This window comes from Heterocephalus glaber, unplaced genomic scaffold (genome assembly GCF_053883595.1).
Source record: "Heterocephalus glaber isolate CG9 unplaced genomic scaffold, H.glaber_assembly_v1.0 deba00001472, whole genome shotgun sequence".
Classification (NCBI taxonomy): domain Eukaryota; kingdom Metazoa; phylum Chordata; class Mammalia; order Rodentia; family Bathyergidae; genus Heterocephalus; species Heterocephalus glaber.
Window position 1 is genome coordinate 56,926,997 of NW_028258315.1, and position 18,829 is coordinate 56,945,825.

Genomic DNA, 18,829 nt, shown 5'->3' on the forward strand with positions numbered 1-18,829 from the left:
TCCTAAGGTCAAACCCAGGACCTCTTTCAGACTAGACAAACACTCTAGTACTAAGCTATACAACAAGTCCAAAGCTTTGTTTTCAAATAAAAAAATGAATCAACATTTAAATTGAAAGCAGTAATTCAAATAATTACTCATACACCAATCTTCATAGCAGGATTGTTCACTATAGCCAAAAGGTAGGAAGAACACTCCCCCCAGATGCCCACTGATGGATGAATGGATAAACAAAATGTGATATATGTGCAGAGTGAATATTGTTCAGTCCTTAAAAAGGAACAAAGTTCTAACATATACTAAAACATGGATGGACCTTCAAAATGCTAAGTGAAGTTTCAAGTCAGACACAAAAATATAAATAATGATATAAAATACCATTTATATAGGACACCTAAATTACTCAAATTCCAGAAAGTAGTAGTATTCTTGGGTTTTTTTTTTTTTTTTTTGGTACCGGGGATCGAACTGGGGTCCTTGTACTTGAGCAGTTTGCGGCAAAACTACTGAGCTAAATCCCGACCCAAAGTAGTAGTATTCTTAAAGGTGTACAGATTTTTGTTGGGAATGATGGAAAAGTTTCGGAAATTAATAGCGATGGTAGTGACATGATTTTGTGAATGTGCTTTATGCTCCCAAATTGTACACCTAAAAATGTCTGAAGTGGTAGATTTTACATTATTTTGGCTCTTCACAATAAAATATCCATGAAACAATTTTAATGAACCAAAATTCAGATCCTACTGTACTGAACATGTAGTTGTGTAAAATACCTTGCTAGAAGAATGTCTGCTTCTTTTACTGAGCAATTTTCTGTGTTCAGCATTCTAAATAGATCAGACTTATAAAATAGGGAAGAATTTTCAGTCTCAAATTCGTGGTTTTCAGATTAATAGGATACCGGAGTAGCTCTGAAGTCTGCTTTCGTGTGTATTCAGAGTTCGTGTCTGCCTGCTGTCTTAATGGGCCCAAAATTGCCAGCTCAGTGGCACAGAGCCCCAGCCTGATAAGCAGAGGTATTTTTCCTGCAAGAGCTGTTTTGCTTCCGGAGAGACTGATCTGGAATGACTGTCAATAAAAGCAAGCACACTACAGAATCAGTTTCTTCCATTCTAATTTCAGAGACATGCACTGCTGGAACTATGATTATTACAGGATGAAGTCTCTTATAGGAAAGCTGAGCAAAATAACAAAATCAAGCACCATTAGTCTCTCACTGGAGCACACACTGTAATGACATGGCAAGGGAAAGTCAGACGAGAGGGAAAGCAAATGGAAATTGTAGAATCTGGGAGAATGTTTCTCAAGCCATAGTCTCATGGAGATTCATGGATCCTAGTAACTGAAAGTGCATATCATTCCCTTAAAGTGATATTCTTTAAGTTCTTGTAACTTTAAGTGCATAGACTTTCAAATGTGTTTCTTCCACTGCTTGGAGAGCTTAGGTTGAAACAATCGCCCATTCTTTTTGTAGTCAGAGCATGAGTTCAACTAAATGACCACATTTTGAATATAAACAAATGGCCCACCTGTTTAAGTTTTGGTGGTTCTTCCTCTCTTCTGCACAGACTGTGGTGAAAGAAGCTATTTTCATGAAACTCTGACTTGAATAAGAAAGCACATAGCCTGGGATTTAGCTCATTGGAGCCTCTCTTGCCTGAGTTCAATCCCCAGTACCAGAAAAAGAAAAAAAGAAAGAAAGGAAGGAAGGAAGGAAGGAAAAGAAAAGAAAGAAAGAAGAAAGAAAGCACATGCACTCTGTGGTGTACTCTCAGGTGGGCTACTTTTGTAACTTGACTGAAGTTCATTTACTTTCAATTATGAATGGTACAGTATTAATACAAACAGCTTTGGAAAATAGTAAATTTTAATACTGTCCTTTATCATACTGTCTGTATATGTTTTGGAAATCTGTGTGATGCATTGGCAATCCAGAGACTGCTAGTGGAGAGAGGGCCAAGAAAATGATTCCCAGCTGAGGTTATTTCCTAGAGAAGGGCTTCTCAACCTGAGCTTTGACCTTTGGAGTAAAATTCTTAGCCTTAGGGACCATTCTTTAGAGTTGTTTAGCAGTATTCCTGGCCTCTTCCCATTTGAAACCAGTAATTCCTAACTCCCACAGTCAGGACAGTCAATAATGCCTCCAGATATTTACTGTTCAGTGCCCTAGGGTTTTTTGGTCATGAATATCTTCTGGTTGAGAACTGCAGTCTGGAGAATGCTGTGAAATTCCAGGAATCCTGTATATCTCCCTACCTCAAAACAGCTCAGCTTTTGGGGCAGTGAGGTGTGAGAGGAGAGGATTGGTAAAGAAAATAACTAGAGAATGTATTAGTGCTGTTTCTCACCCCCTCACACACATATTCTTACTCTGTTTTTTTGTTGTTATTGCTGGTAGGGGTGGTGTTACTGTCCTGTCCAACCTGTACATATGTTCTATATTGTGTGAGTTTTGTCAGTGGTATACCTGTTATATATCATCCTATAATACAAAAGTACACACAAGTAATTTAAGATACAGCTTTTTCTGTTTGAAGTAAAAATGTGCTTTTTTGGAGGGAGAGGGTATTGTCAGGACCTTTTGGGTTTCACTTTTAATTTGTATAATTGGAAAATCCCGAAGTTCGAGCTATGCCTTCACTAGGGTTTTTCTCTCTATGCCAGCTTTGCTTCCCTTAATGTATAGCCAAGTTGGGTTGGTGGTTGTTGAGAACCCTGAGACTGCCCCCCAAAACAAAGAAACCACCTTATCCAGTGTTCACAGATTAAACTAAAAACAATTTTACTTAGGTCTGCTTAGGCTCTATCATGTTCTTCTAACCTAGGAGAATGGAGTAGTCTAGACCATCTAATTCCTACCCAGTTCTTGCCTCCACCCTCCAGCCTTTCAAACAATTCTGTGGAATGATTTGCTTTATTTAGTACTCTTTCTGAGGAGGATATCAGGATAAAATTTTCTTATGAAAATCTTCCCCCAAGGTTTTCATTTCTGTTTTAAGTGAGGTGTTTCTCCTCTATTGTCAAGGCATTGTCTTCCAGTAAATAGTTTTCAAAGTTTGGTCTTAGGAATCAAAAGGAAGCCAAGACTTTGCATTGGTTTGTTAAATCGAAGTTATTTTCATTGTGATGCTAAAAACATGTTTGCCTTTGTAACTGTTAAGTGTCCTACAGGTAAACATGGAAATTTTCTACAGACTGTGTGATATTTGATATCATATTGCATAATACTGAATGCAAAAGCAAGTAATTGTCTACTATTGAGCCAGACATTAAGAAGATTGGAAACGTAGAAATATTACTCTCCTCACTTTTTTATTCTGTGGAGAATTCAATCCATGACGGTTACAGATTCCAAAATTTGCAGAAACTAAAGTCTCTTATATAAAAATTCTTTCTATATACTTGAAATCATTTCTAGATTACTTGTAATATGTAATATAATGTAAATACTGTGTTATATTGTTTAGGAAAGAATGACAAGGATAAGTTTATATATGTTTATATATGTTATATATAGATGCAGTTTTTTCAAATATTTTCATTCCACTGTTGATTGAATCAGTGAATGTGGCACTCATGGAAATGGGGCAATTATTTCCACATTAAATATATTATTTATGTTAATATATAATAGATTTAGTGCTATTTTTAAATGAGCTACTAAATAGGCTCAGAAATTTCCATTTTAAATTTTGAATACAGCGATTATTGAAAACATACCCATCGGGGGCTGGGGATTTAGCTCTGTGGTTCTGCTGCCTGCCTTGAAAGTGCAAGGTCCTGATTTCAATCCTAGGTACCAAAAAAAAAAAAAAAGAAAGAAAGAAAACATACTATCAGATAAAAACTATTTGGGGTGCTCAGTCTTTTCAAGAGTGTTTTGAAAGTTAAGTTAAGCTTAGTTGTCAACTTGACTGGTTTAAGAGATTCCTGGGAAGGTGATTGGATCATCGGGGACTTGACTCATTAGTAGATTGATCCACTTTACTCATCAGTGGATTATTGAACACAACCTGTTCAGAACAGATTGTGCTATTAGGAGGTGAGTGCCAATTCAAGATGGATCACTGTCAACAGGCCTTTGAGTGGATCACTAACATCAGGCCTCTGGAGGGTATGTCTCTTGCTGGTCCTCTCCCCATGCTTTGATTTCCAAGCCACCATAAAGTAAGTAGCTTTTCTCTGACATGCCCTTCTTCCATACTGTTTCTGCCTTGGAGCCAACCAGCCGTGAACTGAAGCCTTGAAACTGTGAGCCCAAAGAAGATACAAGTGTCAGGTATTTGTCCCAGCAGCAGGAAAACTGACCAACACAAATGTCTATCCTTGTAATAGCCCTAGTTGGATGCCTGGGTGTTCCTCAAGTTCTTTTCACTCTGGTATTTCCCTAACCTTGGGAAAGAAAAAAAAAATTCTATTTAAGTCAAGCCCCACAGTGGGAGTTTCCTGTTGGGAGCCCTCAATTTTTTCCTATGTTTAGGTATCTTTTTGTTTTTCAAAAAAATCTAGACAAGGCATCCCTTTAAGGATAAGGAACACTTAAGAACATTTATTTGTATACTTTATGGCATTTTAAATAATCTCTTTATATTTTATTATTATATAGTAAAATTTTATTACATAATAAAATAACAGTATATGCATATTACTTAAAAATATACTATATCATTAAAGGTATATTTTTCAAATGAAAAATGTAGTGTTAAAAATGTAAAACTTAGTGGCTACATCCTCCACCTTTCTCTTGTCTGTGTGGATGTCTCCCTGCTCCCGTTTGGCTTGGGCCTGCAGTCCTTTAGAGACCACACATCATATCTTCAATTAAGTTGCCCAATGCTGATGGAGAGATATTGGAAGTTGATGTCGGAATTGCCCAACAGTCTGTAATCATCAAGACCATGTTGGAAGATTTGGGAATGGATGATGAAGGAAATGATGACACAGTTCCTCTACCAAGTGTTAATGGAGCAACATTAAAAAAGATCCTTCAGTGGTACACCCACCACAAGGATCACCCTCCTTCTCCTGAGGATGATGAGAACAGAGAAAAGGAACAGACTGTATCCCTGTTTGGGACCAAGAATTCCTGCAAGTTGACCAATGAACTCTTTTTGAACTTTTTCTGGCAGCTAACTACATAGACATCAAAGGCTTGCTTGATGTTACATGCAAAACTGTTGCCAGTAAGATCAAGGGGAAAACTCCTGAGGAGATTTGCAAGACCTTCAATATCAAAAATGACTTTACTGAAGAGGAGGAAGCCCAGTGCACAAAAAGAACCAGTGGTGTGAAGAGAAGTTCAATGTTGTGCCTGACACTATGATGATTGTTCCAAATACTAACTGCATTGCTCTGTTTATAATTGTTAATAAAAGACTAACAATAGACAAATGCAGCAGAAAATCAATAATAATATCATTGATGCATGTGTAGTTTGAGTATGGAGTTGAAACCAACGGCTGAATGTCTTCTACTGTGAGCAAAAGTTGCTGTGTTTTCTTTATTCTGAATAAAACCGAACTGTGGGTTCTGTGTAGAAAGTGACATTTTGAGCTCTCCCCTTTTTTGTAAACTGATTTCTGCCTAGTTTATTTGTCCAGTTAATGTTAGTGAGGTTTTAAAAGTTGTCATTATAATAAAACAACTTGCAAAAAGTTTTCTGAAATTAAAAAAATGTAGAAGTTCACATTCTACCATATTTGAGCCTGTTTTTGGTAAAATTATAGTTTGATCCAGACTGTAAAAAAACAAATATTTATTTTAGAGTTTATGATTATCAATTTTGTTTGTGCAACTGACAGGGCCACACGGTTCCCAGATATTTGGTAAAACATTATTCTGGGTATTTTTGTGAGGAAGTTTCAATTTGAGATTCACATTTGAATCAGGAGACTAAGTAAACCAGATTACCTCCTAATTTGGATGAGCTTCATCTAGTGTGTTGAAAGACAAAAGGTTGGGCCTTCCTTCCAGAAAGAGAAATTTCTTCTTGTCTTCTGCCTTCAAACTTCAGACATCAGCTCTTTCCTGTCTTGGGATTCTAATTGGAGCATTGGAATTCCTGGATCTAAGCCTGCTGACTTTATTGTTTGTTTGTTTTTTTTGGTATCGGGGATCGAACTCTGGTCCTTGCTTTTGCGCAGCAGGTGGCGAAACCACTGAGCTAAATCCCCGGCCCAGCCTGCTGACTTTTAGACAGGAATAACACTGTCAGCTCTGTTGGGTTTCAGGCCTCCAAACTTTCTGACACTGTAGAACTTCTGACTTGTCAGTTTTCACTTAAACATGTGAACCAAGTCCTTATAATAAGTCTCCACACACACATAGGTGTGTATTTACACAGAGACATATAAGTGTGTGCACACACGCATGCACATAGCTTATTGATTCTATTTCTCTGGAGAACTCTAATATAGAGGATTATTCACACTATCAAAGAAATATACATTTGTATATATCAAGAATAGGAGGAGAAATTGGGTAATGATTTCTGTAGCTTTTTCAGCCTAGGAACTCATTAATCTTATAAAGACAGTAGTGGCAGATAAGGCTTCACTTAAAACAATGGGGGAGTTCCTGTCCTGACTTTTGAATGAGCACAATGTGCCAGGCCTTGGCAATAAAAATACTACAGTGTCCATTTTACAAATGCAGAAATTGAATCTAAGACAGCATAACTTGTCCATGGTCATACAGTTGTATGTGATCTATGTCCCCATTGCCTATTATCTTCTATTTTGTGCTTTAATTTATTGATACTTTGGGTTTTTCATATAAGAGAAATCATGTTACGTTTACACTTGTGTGACCGAGAGATAGAGCAAGGAGCAGAGGAAAGAGATGTAAAAAGAATTAAGATGTGTCATGTACATGTTCCAAGTATCCACAATGGATATATTCATTATGTACCACAAACATGTACTAATAAGAAAAAGAAGTAAACAAAGTAGCTAGAATTGTAACCAGCCTTTCTCTAACTCTGAAGCCTATTTTCTTACTGGTGCACCAGACTTTCTTTTACTTGACTATCAATAAAACAATTTTCTACCTACAAAGATGTAGGATGCCAAGATAATTTTCAGAGTATTTCAGATGTGGCATTGCCTACTTTGAAGCTCAATTAAGCCACAAGTGATGTATCACAATCTAGGGAAATTTCATCAAATTATTACAGAATTTAGAGAATAAATGTGAAGTATACAGGCACATGCACACACAAGTGTGTGTGTGTGTCTATGAAGTGCTTTTTTACAGGTTAAAGAAATTTCCAACTGAGTAGAAAATGTCTGTATTCTTCACATTCTTGTGCAAGGATTTCCAAGTTGATGACTCTTTGCTTCAAAATTAAGCAGGAGATCAATCCTGGAAATTATTGTGTATGAAGATCAATTCAGTAAGTCATATTTCTTTCATCCCTTTATGGTGTTAGGTTGCTGTTTCATTCTTCATGGTAATAACAAAATATTCAACAATATTGTAAATACTGATCTTTAAGATTTGTTTTACTTATTTTTCTTTATGCATCCTTTTATTGGTACATTTTAGGTATACAATATAATGACATTCACCATTGGAAATTTGCACCTTTGCATAATCTCTTGGTTCTTATATTTTCCCCCTTCCCCTGCCCTCCCTTCAACCCCAATTTGTTTTATATTTTATTTAGAGTTCAGGTGATGCAAGGCTTTGTCTCAGCATGTCTTCACATCTTTAGAGAAGAAAAACAGCTCATGCTTCATATTTTCCATATTGTTTCAGATGTATTTCCCTTCAAAAATATGTTATTTTGAATTAGTCTTCTCCTTAACAAAATCCATACTGCATAGCTCTTTAAGAATAATGACTAGAAGCAGTATGTATGTCTCTTAGAACTGATTACTCAGGGAGAATTTCCCTTACCATATACCGGTGATGGGGTTCTAAATATCTCTCTCCAAAATATGGCACCTTGCGTTTAAGAAAAAAATCAAAAGTGGATGTAGAAACTAGGTAGAATTCCTCTGATCCCCTTTTCCCTGAAGCAGGATGTAAAACTTGGCTGAAGTTTGCCTAAAATGTGTTATAAGATTCTCAACTTTCAAAGGGTTCTTACCCTAAACCCAGAAGAAAAGGTTACATAAGGTCACCAAGAAATATCTGAATTAAAAGGTCTTGCTAAATTCCTCCAAGTTTATTACCATTAGATCATACTTTTGTCCTCCGGTCATACTCTATATGACTGTTGAAAGTACAATTTTCTTTAGGTGTTCAGGTCTTCATTTCTGAATGCATATGAGGCATATATACTTAATCTGCCTGTTGTTATAGGGGCTTCAACCATGAACCTTGGAATGAGTAAGAAATCTTTTTTCCCTTACAGAGGTGTTCTCCAAGTTCTGGACATAGGCATACAATTATATTACTTAACATAGCTGCATATCATCTTGACTTTTGTGTATTTAACATTTTCTATAAATTTGTTGCATTTTAAGCTAATTTTGGGTATTAATGGTATTTATATCAATAATATGAATGCAAGTGAAATTTGTCATAAATAGAAAGTGTCATAAAACAGATATATACATATTTACATAAGCATAAAATGCACACCAATTTAAACAAAAATGTTTTCAAAATAAAAATAATAGTGTGTACTACCAAAAGTGTTATAACCACATTTTCAAAAACTGTAACCTAAATTGTATTCCTATTTTTTAGGATTAAATTTGCAGTTAAGAGATATTGATGTTTTCCCTTATATATAAATCACTTACAGTCATTAACAATTTTTTTGCCTTGAGATTCCAGTCTGTGAGCCTTTCAAGCCTACCAACTGTGTTTCCTTCATTCCTATGCTCCAAACCATCACATGTTGCATGATTTTCTGTAGCATATCTACAGAGCAGTCCCCAGGAACGAGGCCCACTGTAGCTTACAAGGACCAAGGCAGTACAACAAAAAAGGCATAAGTAGAGAAATCAAACATAGCTGAACAAATTAGTCCACACATAGAACGTCAGTCACTACTTCTATAAAACAGGGCATTATGCTTTAGAAAGGGGTTTCTATTTTATGAAAAATAGCTTTTACTAGGTAAGAACTCTAAGCAATTATAAAATAAGCATTAATTTATGAAATCTTCCATGAACCTGTCAAGTAAAGTTCAACCTTTTTTTTTTCTTTTCTATTCACAACACAGCAATCTTCTGTGACAAGAATGTATGGTTTTTGTTTCCCTACACATCAGTTCCCAGATACCTAACTATGATGCAATTCAGTTTTGAGCCTGTCTATTTAGGGATAATCAGATCCTTCAGGTTAAGGGCTCATTTCTTATGAGACTGTCCTCTCCCCAATTTAGGTACCAAAGCTGAGTCTAAACCTCTGATTCTTCTGACAGCTGGCTATACAAGGGCTAATCAAGAAAAGTGTATGTATAAATAAAAACTTATTATGGTAAAAGATACATTGCCATTAATCACCCTCCAAATACTCCTCTCACTTTGAACACACTATTCCATCCTTCTTATCATTTGCTGAAACAGTTCTGGAAGTTCTCTGTCATAAGTGTCTGTAAATTGTAACAAAAAATACAATGAATGCAGCTGCCAAGTGTCATCCAATGGAAATGCAGGCTTGTAAAAATACTCCAGTGTGTCCTCATCCACCTTATTCCCTGGATCTGATGCCACATAACTTCTGGCTCTTCCGTGAAGTCAAAATGACCATGAAATATAAGCATGTTGAATCAATTCAGGGCATGGAGGTAAACACAACAGTGCAATTAAAGACATCCATGAAAGAGAACTTCCAGAACTGCTTCAGAAATGGCAAGAATGATGGGATAAATGTGTTTGAAATGAAGGGGATTATTCTGAGGAATACTAATGGGAATGTATGTTTTACTGTAAAACATTTCTTAATTTACACATCACTGTAATTTTCAATCACACTCTGTAAAGTTGTCATAGAAATTCTTATGACCCCTTCTCTGGTTCAATCATTTGTTAGATTGGCTCACAGAATTCAAGAGAGCTGTTTATTTATGCTTACTGCTTTATTTTAAAGGATGCTACAAAGGATGTATAAGCTTAAGGATAAGATAAACAGCGCAAGGAAAGACAGGGAGAAAGGGTGCAGAGTTTCCTTGTCCTGCCTAGGTGTACCACACTCTTGATAGCTCCCTGTGTTCAGCAACATGTTAGTTCTCCAGACTTAGTACTTTGTAGACTTATGGAGGATTCATTACATGGGGATGATTAAGTCCTTGGCCACTGGGGATCAGTGCAGCCTTCAGCACCTTTCCTCTCCCTGGAATGAAGTGGATTTGAAAATGTCCTCAAATCACAAGGTTAGTTCCCTTGGCAAATATCCCAGTCCTGAGGCTGGCCAGGAGCCCCAGTCAGCATCCATCTCATTAACATACAAAAATGCCCAGAATTTTGGAGATTACAGGGGTTTGAGCTAGGAAACAGGAGGAAGAACAAATGTATATTCCTCATTATAAATATCAGAGGAAAATAAGGTCAACACCTTCATTTTATAAAGAAGGAAACTAAGGCACAGAATGGTTGTCAATTTGTTCCCTTTTTTTGGCCCAAGCTGGGTTCTTTTGCCTCTCAGAAACAGTGAACCAGTAATTGAGACTGAGCTCCAAATTGAGCACTAGAGGTTTATTCTTGGCCAGGAATAGATGTGTGACACAGACTCACAGCCACCTTCTCATTCCCTTGGTGTTCAGAGGCTACAGATGCAGGGCTACAGAAATGAGAGGCAGGGATTGTTAATAAAAGGGAGGGATATTCATGCCTTTTCTGGGAATAGGTGGAGATTGCCTAGGAATTCAGTCTTTTCACTTCTTTTATGGTTCTTTCAAGTCATTGGTTATCATGACAGTTGTCAACTGTGATGGCCCTGGGGAGTGTGTCATTTACTTTACAGAAGGGACTATAATGATATTAGAATCAATTGGTCACTCAGGCAAGCATTTTGGATCCAACAGTTTTTCCCAAGCCCACCCAAAGAGGGACTTCTGGCCTACAGGCACCCTTCCTTAAAGAAGTTAAGCAAGATTAGGATGAGTTACAAATTCAGCAAGGTCACTTGGGGAGTAGAAGATTAAGGCTGTGTAGTTCAGACCACTCCATTAGAAAGCAGAAGTCTGAGTTTCAAGACTCAGATTGTGTACTCTGAACTACCAACTCTGTCGTGTCTCTTACAGTATGTGAAATTAACCATATGAATTAACCATTTGTCTTCATTCTGTATATATTTTTTTGAGGTTCATTCTTTATTTTACCTCTCTTCCATTTGATGCACAGAAATGTAGCTCCTGTTTTTTCTCTACATTGGTAATAGTCAAATAAGTGACAAGTACTTTTACTTATAGAGAATTCTAAATGTCTAATATATTTTTACACCAAGTCACATAATATGACACATTAAACAGTTGGGGATTGTCAAAAACTCGCATAATATATGATTTGGAAATATAGAGTGACAGGTTGTCATTGTAACTGTGTCAATTCTTTGTGATAATGGTAAACCCTGGAAAATTTCATTTTCAGGTTTTTCAGATTGCCAACATGTTGACATTTTCCATATGGTTTCCCAATGGGAAAGACAGAATTGCATTGAGCCAAATTTGATAATTTTTCTTAATGGAAATTTAAGAGACCAAAACACCTGCATTTGGATATGAGATTTAATATTTTAAAGAGAATTATTTTCTTTCTCTATCCCCCAATTACAAGGATCAAAAATATCTCCAGGCCAAGTGCAGTTGTGCATACCTGTAACCTCAGTACATGGGAGACTGGGGCAGGAAGATTAAGAATTTGAAGTCAGTCTGGGAGACTTAGCAAGACCCTGTATTAGAGGAAAAAAAAAATGTCTATACTGCCAAAAATTCTCCCCTAGTTGATAATCACTGATTTAGAGCAATAGATCTTTTGGTTCTTTATTGTTTTAAAGACTTACAATTTATGATATTTGTCCCCATATTTGAAGACAGCATTTTTCAAAGGCAGTAATGTCTGGGCATAATGCTATGTACAAACCCATTAGTTCTATAGTATGATGGTTATTATGTATTCTCTGGAATAGCACTATCTCTTACAAATAAATTCAGATATCTCTGTATAATATTTGAGAAATTGTGTCTTTTTATTCCCTCTAAGGTTTGTGTAAGTAATATCTCCAAATAATAATGGTACTGGTGCTGCACACGGACTCATTGCCCAAGTGCATAGAAGCCAATTCCATGACACACTAAGTTTTTACAGAAAGGAAAAAAAAAACACACTTTAGCGGTGTTGTCAACCAGTAAGGAGGCCAGAAGCTGTAAGCTCAGATCGGTTTCCCCTATCTGGTAATATGGGACAGTACTTTATAGGAAAGGAGAGGAAGAAGCTTCTCCTTGATTAGATGCCAAGAAAAGAGTAGTTTTAGGGTTCTTTTGCACAAATAGCGAGGGTCATCTTGCCTCCTGTGATATCGAAAGGTCATCATCTGGTCTCAAAGGCTGCTTTTGCAGATGTCCAGTCTTGAAAAGTTAGTTCCAAACTGTACTTGAGTGGATTCTGGAGGCTTTTTCTGAAAATCATCTTAAGTACTTTGTTATTTAAGAAATTTATGTTGGTTTATGTACAGACTTTAGTTGGTTTCAGTATTAATATCTGACAAAATATACTGGCCATTTAGAACTTAGTATTTCTTATAAGTACTTGTCACTTACCGGACTATTACCAATGGTGGGGGAAAACAGGACCTACATTTTTTGTGCAGCCATTTAAAGAAAGGTAAAATAAAGACTAAATTATAGTTGTAGCTATAGGATGATGGTGTCCAAATATTTCACATGAGTAATTTCGCTTAATGTAAGAAGAAAGAAGACTCAGAGTTAGCAATTAAGAGGATAAAATCTAGTTCTGTATTTTATATGGTTCTTTCAAATTTAATATTTTTTTTAGTTTTAGTAACTGAGAGGAGTTTTTCTCTATTTTCTTGATTACAAAACTCAAGAAGAATAAATTGTGTCTTTTTTCCTGTATTGGGAAGATCAGAAAATACCACCGTTGTGTTATTTTAGATGAGACACAGTGTCTTATTGACTAAAACTCTTAAGTAAAACTCTTATTTTGAGTGTAAGATTTTTTCCTATCCTCAAGGGCAGTGCCAAAGACTCATGACTTTATTTCTCCTGGTCTCTGATTTCTAATTCCCTGTTTTGATGTCATTATTTGGTTGTCCTGGGACCTCATGCAGATTGGAGCGTGTCTCTAGCCTCTCAAATGAGCCGCCCTAATTATTGTCACTTCAGAAGAACTTGCAAAGCTCAGAATCTCAGGTTTCTAACCTTACAAGTGATGAGTAGCATAATTTCCATTGCTATTATCAGGCTCCTCTCTTTCTTAAAGAGATTCATAGGTCTCTATGACCTTAGGCTTCTCCCATCCCTGTTTACCTTGTAGTCAAAAAACCCAGAAATTATTCTTGCAGAAAATGGTCCTTCAAGTCACACTCTTCAAGGTGATGGTACCTTGTGTAACCTTGATAGGAAACCTCCCACACTAATACTGTCATCCCAGGGAGAGCCAGGTTCATTAGCATAAATTGTCAGCTTTATGGTTCAGTAAAATAAATACACATTTTCCCTATGGTAATGACTTTTTTTCTCACTTTGTGAAAGCTGCAGGGACCCTTGTTATCGAAAGATAATCATATTCTAACCGTACCACTTATTGTGCCCAGTGAAAGTCTCAAGGATGTGATTATCTCTTAATAACCATAAAGCCTGTTATGTATCATGTTGCATTGTTATTTACTTTGTGTGCATATGTAGGAGGACCCATTAGTGATCTCTGTGGTTGATACTATTTGTTGTAATAATGATAAAAGAATCAAATGACCCATTTGTTTGCTTGTAGCTAGACAGCATGATTACAAATACATCCACTTTTCATTGAAAAATGCATTGGAATGTAATCTCTTGGTTAGTATTAGTTTAACTTTAACAGCCTTGATGTTAATACTAAATTATGTCAGGCAAAGCTAATGGAAATTCTAGAAGTAAACATGGAAAATTTAATGTCCACATGACCTTTACCTCCCACAGAGTATTTGGGTTGGGTTTTAACTACCTGTGAAGGAAGTAAATAACCATGAGAAATACCTGCTGATTCAGTGATCGAAGATGCCGTCAATGACTTAGACAACATAGGCTAGATACAAAGGAGAGATCTTTAAGTAGTGTCTTTTAGAGTATGAATGGTTATTGAAAGCCAGCTCTTTATTCTTAAGTCATACAATCCATTCATGTTGCAACTATGTTAATAATAGTACATTTATTTATTTTTTATTGAATACTTTCTAGAGGCTAGATTATCTTCATATATCATCTTTTATAAGAAACTTTCAAGGTAGTTACTATTGGTCCAGTTTTGCAGTTGAAGTAACAGATTGTAAGAGATTTCATTGCTTGTTCAAGATCCTGTAGCAATTAAAAGATAAAGCAGGCCAAATGCCCATCAACTGGAGACTGGATAAAGAAAATGTGGGTTTTTTTTTATAAAATGGAGTATTACTCAGCCATAAAAAATGAGAAATTAGAGACATTTATAGCTAAATAGATGCACATTGAGGTGATTCTCTTAAGTGAAATAAACAGGACACACATGTAAATACTGAATAGTTTTTCTAGTGTGAGAAACTGAAAGTGTAAATAAGGACTAAAAGATATGATAGATAATGTGAAATAGGAAGAAAAAGGGCAAAGGGGAAGGGGAAGTGGGAGGGGTAGGGGAAAGGAAAGAAGGGAATGGAATTAATATGAGAAAATGAAAAAATGGAAACAAAGTCTTTATAAATAGGGAGGGATGGAGGGGTTGAAGGGAGGGCAGGGGAAGGGGGAAAAATAAGAACCAAGAGAGATTATGTAAAGGTGCAAATTTCCAATGATAGATGTCATTATATTTTAATTTCTTTTCTATTGACCTTCAATTTCATCACACTATGTCCAATAATATACAGGGGATAACTGCACTTCCTTTGTACTTACTTAAACATGTTCTATGAGTAAGTATGTAGTCTCTTTTGGAGAATAACCCATGTGTAGCCTAAAAGAATGTGTTTTCTGATTTTGTGGAGTGGAATACTCTAAACATCTGTTAAATTCATTTGTTCAAGAGTTTGATTGATTTCTAGTATTTCATTGTTCATTTTATGTCTAGTTGATCTATCTATTTGTAATAGTGGCGTATGGAGGTCCCCCACTACTGTTGTATCAGTGCTTATTTGATTTCTCATGTCTATTATATAAAACAAATGTTTTATATAGCTGGATGCACTAGTATTTGTTGCTTATATATTTATGATTGTCATCTCTTCCTATTGAATTTTCCCCTTTACAAGGATATAGTGTCCTTCTTTGTCCCTCTTAATCAGTGTTGATTTGAAATCCATTTGATCTGCAAATAGGGTAGCTACTCCCACTTTTTTGGGGGTTCTTGTTGCATGGAGTATTGTTTTCCACCCTTTAACTTTCAGTCTGTGAGGTTCTTTTTGAATTAAGTGTGTTTCCTGTATGTAGCATATTGTTGGATGTTGCTTCTTGACCCATTCTGCTAGTCTATTTCTTTTGATTGGTGAATTGAGACCACTAATATTGATGGTTATAACTGATACATTATGACTTTTTCTTTTTGTTGGTTTCTCCCACTTTGTATTTAATTTCTTTTTGTGCCAGATGGATTCATTCTGCTGGGCTTCCTGGGGTTGTGATCCTCATTTTCTTTTCCTAGGGTATTGTTTAAAAGTTTTCCAGTGCTAGTTTGGTATACATGAAGTTCCTAAGGTGCTCTTTGTCATGAAAGTATTTTGTTTCTCCATCAATTTTGAAAGATAGTTTTGCAGAGTACATGAATCTGAGCTGGAGGTTGTTTTACTTTATGGCTTGAAATTGGTCACTCCAAGCTCTTCTTGCCTTGAGGTTTTGTATTGAGATGTCTGCTGTGATTCTGATGAGCTTTATTTGTATGTGATTTGTTTCTTTTCTCTAACTGCTTGTAGAATTTTGTTCTTTTTTGGGTTTCTGGAATCTTAACTGTTATATGCCTAGGTGTAGATTTTTCATATTTGTTAGTAAGAGTCCTATATGCCTCACTTTTCTGTATGTCAAGTTCTTTTTTCCTGCTTTGGAAGTTTTCTGGCATTCACTTCTCTGAACAGTTATTTTTATATTGTTTGCACTCTTTCCTTCATTGACTCTGATCAGTCTTATGTTATTCTTCTTTGCATCTTCTAACAGCTTCTGGATTGATTTCTTATGGTCCCTTACTATTTTAAAGAAATTTTTCTTTTCCTGATCACTAATTGCAATCCTATGTTTTCTATCTGAAATTCTGTCCTCACCTTAGCTCATTCTGCTGCATAAAATTTCACTGGAGTTTTTAATCTCCTGGAAATCTGTTTGCATCTGTTTTATGGATTCCATTTGTTTTCTATGTTGGGATTCCGTCATGTTCCTCAGCTCCTCTATTTATTTATCTGTGTCTGCTCTAGATTTATTAATAATGTCTTGCACTATGGACACAATCTCTGCTGTTATTTGAGAAATTATTTCTGATTTCATTATTTCCAGATTCTCTTTCCATGCCAGTTCAGTGAGTCCAGTGGTTGAATACCAGATTGTTCGATCTTGTTGCCCTTTGGGGTTGCTGTAGGTGATCTGGAAGTCTGTTTTTGAGGCTTGTTTACGTGTCTTCTCATTTCAACAGATGCATCGTACTGTGGTTTGCTGAGGCACTGTTTTGCACACCTGGTGGTCTTCAATTCTCAGCAAGTCCCAGAGCGGCCTTTTCTCTGCTGCTCACCACTGCACCAATTCGGTGGTTGCCTTCTGAATCCCTCTGCTGTCCCTTTGTCCAGATAGGGTTCTGGCTGGGGCCTATGCACACTTGCGATTGTATGTAGTCATGCCTCTAGCTATGGCCTGCCCTCCTATGTAGCTGTTGTCTGGGAGGGCCTCTGGCTGGTGGCTGTACATCCCACTCGGTGGTGTCTGGGTGGGCTTCCAGCTAGTGTCTGCGTGCAGTTACAGATGGTATTGGGGTGGGCCTCTGGCTGATGTTTGTGTGCCTGTGCATCTTTTTCCAGGCAGGTCTTTCACTTGGGCCTGTGGGCCCAAGCAGCCAGGGTCAGGGCAGGGCCCTGGCTGGACCTGTTTGCAGCTATGCCACTCTGGTCCACACCCTAGATTCCATTTCTTGTTCTAGAGTGGCTAACTAATTTGCTAAATGCATTCTTGATATGTTAACACAACCAACAGTTTCTTTTGGCCAAGCATTTACGTAAATCAAAGAGATGAGTCTAGTAATGTTTCATATAATGAAGAAGTGTTTGGAAACCTGTGTTTTGTTAAGGTGAGGACTTGGTGTTTGCAGATACAGTTATCTTTCATGGGGGTATCCCACATATGGCAATCTCTTACCATTATCTCTACTCTACTAGGGAACAGTAGTTTAACTACTGTAAACTGAATACCTCATCTACATTTTTCTATTTAATTATGTTTTGGAATTAAAATATTTCTTTAAAGATGAATAATATTATTATCACTAAATTTGAGCTAAAATTGAGAGTTATATCAATTAAAGAATTGCTCAAAATTATGTGGCCAGCAAAAACATTTGAACAAATATCCCATCCCAGGTGACTTGTCCTGAAGCTTGGACATTCAAACAAAAATATAATTTAAGTTTTCATTTAAGTATTTATCATTCTGCTAGATAGGATAAATGTGATCTTTACTTTCATTCTTTGAAAAGAAAAATATATGTGTAACCATTACAAGTTTCTAGTGTTACTTGAAAGGAAGGCACAACATTTTGATCAATATTTTAGGATTATTTTACCTTTCCATTGTTACTCTTACTTATTGTTACTGTCAATAGCTGTGAATGGTTTCAAAGTTGTAATTATAGCTTTAGCCATATAACAGTGGCTGTCCTTGAAGCAGTAAATAGAAAAGCAAGTGTTAAGATTCATACTACTCTTGTAGCCAATGCATATACAGTTGGCCATATTAAAATAAAACATTGTGATGTATTTGTGATTCACGGTTAACTTGAATACAGTATACTATTTTTCCCAGTCCATGAAAAAACACTTTTTACATTTTTCATAATAACTTGTGGAAAGTTATGTTTTTGGAATAAGTAATAGAGGACAAGAAAAGAAAAATTCCATTTCTGAGTAAGTTAATAATATGAAAAATTCTTGTTTGATCTTTTCCTTCTGGGTGCTAATGTTACTATTGTTGGAGTACTGGTAGTTAGGTATTTAATATGGAGATGATGCCACCTGCTGCGTAACCACAAGGACCCGAGTTCGATCCCTGGTACCAAAAAAATAAAAACAAAAAAACCAAAAAAAACCCAAATATGGAGATGAAGTATTTTGCTAACCAGTAGAAGGCACACTTAAGAAATGATGAAGTGATGATGTATTTATGGGTAATCAAAAAAGTATAATTTCTGTCCCAATTAATTATGCCATATTTAAATATAAACCAGAGTACACTTGTGTTCAATATAAAATTTTATAGGAGGATGTGGACTAGAAGTGAGAACCTGATCTGGGCCTAAAAGATCAAACAAATGTAGAGTTTAAACAATGCTTAGTTGATTGCATGAAGCTCAGTAGGCAGTAAACTAAGCTGTAAACTAACTAGTTACACTGTAACTACTTGACTGGTTGGTTAACAAGGTTGTAGTTGTTTTCTGTCTCACCTACATTTCTCTGTAAATGTTGTCTGTTCACGTTATTGGCTGAAGTTCTCACAATTTCTCTG

The 18,829-nt window shown here is 36.3% G+C and overlaps 1 protein-coding gene and 1 pseudogene across 9 annotated transcripts in view; both read left to right on the forward strand.

The window, feature by feature from the left end:
* Positions 1-18,829, forward strand: part of Cntn4 (contactin 4) — a 955,384-nt gene that overhangs the window by 208,313 nt on the left and 728,242 nt on the right. Inside the window, exon 2 of one of the 9 annotated variants that reach the window (XM_021266050.2) lies at positions 1,569-1,775. The exons of the other annotated variants lie outside the window; for them this stretch is intronic. The gene's annotated coding sequence lies outside the window, so the exon portion shown is untranslated. The remainder of the gene's footprint in view (positions 1-1,568; positions 1,776-18,829) is intronic. 9 annotated transcript variants of the gene reach the window in all.
* On the forward strand, positions 571-11,662 carry LOC101723733 (S-phase kinase-associated protein 1 pseudogene; annotated as a pseudogene).